Below are 3,926 nucleotides of genomic sequence, written 5' to 3' on the forward strand. Positions count from 1 at the left end.
CCGCACAAAGCCCCGCCGGCCCAGCCCGGCCCGGCCCAGCCCGCTCCGCCTCCCCGAACACAGCGCGCGGGCGCGGGGATCGAATCCGCGTCCCTGCCCCCGCCGCCAACTGCAGCGAGCCCGGAGGAGAGGAGAGGAGAGGAAAAAAGAGCGGCGCGGGGCCGGGCTCCGACCGCCCGCAGTCCCAGCCCGTCTCCCCTCCGCCCTGTTATTTCTGGGCACTTGGCAAAAAATGCTGTCCCTGCGCCCAGGAGAGCAAGAGTCGGCGGAGATGGAGGCCGGGCACGAGCTGGCCGCATCCCCTTACAGGCACGTTACCCGCACGCAAGGAGCCGGCCCCCGGCACAGCCGCTCTCCCGGCGCGCGCTGCCCTTGTCTGCCATGACTTGCCCACAAAGGGGAATAGGGTATGGGCCCCTGTTCTTGGAGCGTGGCGCCCCTTTTACTCCCCCCGCAGTGCGCGCACGAGGGCGTGCTGCTTGTCTCCCTCCGCACATCTGGTTCCTCACCCCAGCTGGTCTCTTGGATGTAAGAGATCAGCTCTGCAGCTGGCAGGGGAATGAGGGCTGTTACCGCTCAGGTGGCTGACCTGGCCTCAGTCAGCCCTCGGGGTAATTCCTGTATGCAGTGGATTTCACACACTGCTTTAACAGCATTTGGCAGTCACTAAGAAGAGAAAAAAACAATAGCCGGGTACAGTACATCGAGTATTATTTTATCTCTTTGCAATCTGCTTAAAAATATGCCACAGATTTTTCCTATTTTGTTACAGAAGTGGCTGCATTTCAGTAGTGTTCTAGATATCATATTGATGCCTCACACTGGGATCCCAGACATATCTGAAGTCTGAAGATGAAGTGATTTGTTGCTTTGAGGCTTTTGTGTATTGTCCAGGCCTTTTCTAAGAAATGTCACAAATCAAATCATTGCTCCCACAGGCTAGCACTCTCTTGAAAGATACTTTATACTGTGACACAGATACACACACTCTAATATCTTCTCTCACCCAGTTTTAGCATGGGAATGTGAGGATCAACAACTAATACATATTTAAATAATACATGCCCTCATCTAGAATGCTGCACTGATTTCGTGTGTTACAGAGCCTGAATAGGTCAAAGATGGGCAATGAAGATGGTTAGAGATATGAGGGACTCATATAGGAATGAGAGATGATAAAAGGAGGATTACAAAGCACAGAATAAAATGCTGAAAATTATTTCAGATCATAGAATCATAGAAATTTAGGGTTGGAAGGAACCTTAGGAGGCCATCTAATCCACCCCCCTGCTCAAAGCAGGACCAGCCCCAACTAGATCATCCCAGCCAAGGCTTTGTCTAGCCAGGTCTTAAAAACCTCCAAGGATGGAGAGTCCACCACCTCTCTGGGTAACCTGTTCTAGTGCTTTACTACCCGCCTCATGAGAAAGCTTTTCCTACTATCCAACCTAAACTTCCCTTGCCACAACTGAGACCATTGCTCCTTCTTCTGTCCTGTCACCACTAAGAACAGTCTAGCTCAGGGGTAGGCAAAGTCTGGCCCGCAGGCCAGATCTGGCTGGCAGTATAATACTCCATTTCTCAGCAGCCCCTGCCCACATGGCTGGGGCTGGTCTCCATGGAGACTCCAGCCATTGCTAGACTGATAGCACAAGGCCAGTGTTGCCATGGAGACTGGCCCCAGCCACGCTGGCAGGGCAAGTGGCAGGGTAGGGGGCTGTTCCAGAGCCTCTGGGATTTTGTGGCGGGGGCAGCTTGGTCTGGGGCCAGGGCAGAGCTGCAATCTGCAGCCTGCACACTCCACACGGGCGCACAGACAGCAGATCTCGGCTGTGTCACTGCTGCAAGGAGCCGGGGCAGAGCTGCGATCTACTGCCTGCATGCCCCTGCCCAGAGCATGCAGGCTGCAGATTGCAGCTCTGCCCTGGCCCTAGATCAAGCTGCCCTCACTCAAGATCCCAGCAGCTCCAGAGTAGCCCTCTGCTCAGCCAGTGTGGCTGGGGCCAGTCTCCATGGCAACCCCAGCTTTGCACTATCACAGCGCAGACTGGCCCCAACCACCCAGCAGGAGCTACTGGGAAATGGGAGTCCGGCTGCCAGCACTGCCATCAAGCAAGGGATTTTTTTTACCCACTGTCAGTCACATTGTATTGACCAATAAAGTACGTCAGGGGCTTTCTTTAAATGTAGAGGCATTCCCCTACTGTTCTTCTAAAAAGTAATACCTTACCTACTCAGACCTCTTTCATGGAGTTTGTCTTTTCATCCAACTAAATGAGCACAGACATAAGAGAGGACTACACTACAGAAATCCTAGTTCCTGTCTCCTTCCCAAGCAAAATCTTTGGGATTTTTCACAGGATCTTCTGCCCTTCCTTCTGGCCTTCAACAGACTCTCAGATCACAAACCACCATGCCCAGCTGTGCCACCCTCAAATATGCTGCACAACTCTGTGCACTAGCTCCCCAACCAGAAGCAGTATCATGTCTCTGCAGCACCAGGGCAGGCTGTTAACTCTATGAGGTAGAGTCAGTTAGCTCGCCCTTGGCACCATATGGACACAAGTGTTCAGCAGTGCTGTCAAGCCTGGTAAGTCTATGGTCTAAATATTGTCTTAAGACTTCTGTGACCTCGACTGACATGAATAATACCCAGTAGACTTCAGTATTGCTAAACACCAAATATTCCAGCAGCCAAAGTCAATTTTGAGTTAAAAACAATGAGATTTATAAGAAGAAAATTAAAACTGGGCACGGTATTCAAGGTGTGGACACACTATGGATGTATATAGGGGTATAATATTACTTGTTTTGTTTACAGTTCCCTTCTTAATACTTCCAAACATTTTGCCTTTTTGACAAGTTCTGAGAACTGAGTTGATGTTTTTAACAAACTGACCACAATGACTCCCACATCTCTTTTCTGTGTGGTAACAGCTAATGAAGAGCCTGTTGTGGTATAGATACAGTTTGGGTTATTTTTGCCCATGGACATGACTTATTCACATTGAAGTTAATCTGCCAATTAGTTGCCCATTCTCTCAGTAGAGGAAGATCCTTCTGTAGTTCCTCATAGTTGCCCTGGTCTTTACCACTTTGAATACTTTTGTGTCATCTGTAACATCTGGCCACCTCACTATTCATCCCCTTTTCCAATACATGTAGCACTCTTACTTTTTACTTTCTGGTGACCAAAACTTTAAGGTGCAAGTGGGTCATGTTTTCAAGCTCTTTTTCCTCAACCATGAAGCCAGAAAGATGTATATTTTTTTATAACTGAAAGCGGATGCAGTCATTTACATCTGAAGCTGAGGCACGAAAAGCACCAGATAGTGCAGAAACTGGCAACACTGGGCACGTCCAAACAAGAGCACACGTGCTTCTTGCGGCGTCTCAGTCCATTTTGAGATGCCGCAAGAGGCACACTGAGAAGAAAAAAATGTTCCCCATGCAGCATATCTGCAACGCAGGCTCAAAATTTGATACCTGGATTTCCAGGTATCAAATAAAAACACCACAGGGAAAAGCAGCGCAGGGCACGGTTCCCCACCATGCCATGAGGCAAGCCCGGGCTTGCACCTCCAGACACGCTCTGACATCTGGCCAGCTTGTCTCTATGGTGCCCCCTGCTGCCCTAGTACACTGTGTTCATGTGCTGGGACAGGCATGAGTGGTCCAAGGCTGACCCGGGCACTGTCCCTGGTAAGTAAGGACTGGGGGGTGAAAGCAGCGCAGGGCACGGTTCCCCACCATGCCATGAGGCAAGCCCGGGCTTGCACCTCCAGACACGCTCTGACATCTGGCCAGCTTGTCTCTATGGTGCCCCCTGCTGCCCTAGTACACTGTGTTCATGTGCTGGGACAGGCATGAGTGGTCCAAGGCTGACCCGGGCACTGTCCCTGGTAAGTAAGGACTGGGGGGTGCAG

The sequence above is a fragment of the Alligator sinensis genome, unplaced genomic scaffold (assembly GCF_000455745.1).
Source record: "Alligator sinensis unplaced genomic scaffold, ASM45574v1 scaffold250_1, whole genome shotgun sequence".
NCBI classification, from domain to species: domain Eukaryota; kingdom Metazoa; phylum Chordata; order Crocodylia; family Alligatoridae; genus Alligator; species Alligator sinensis.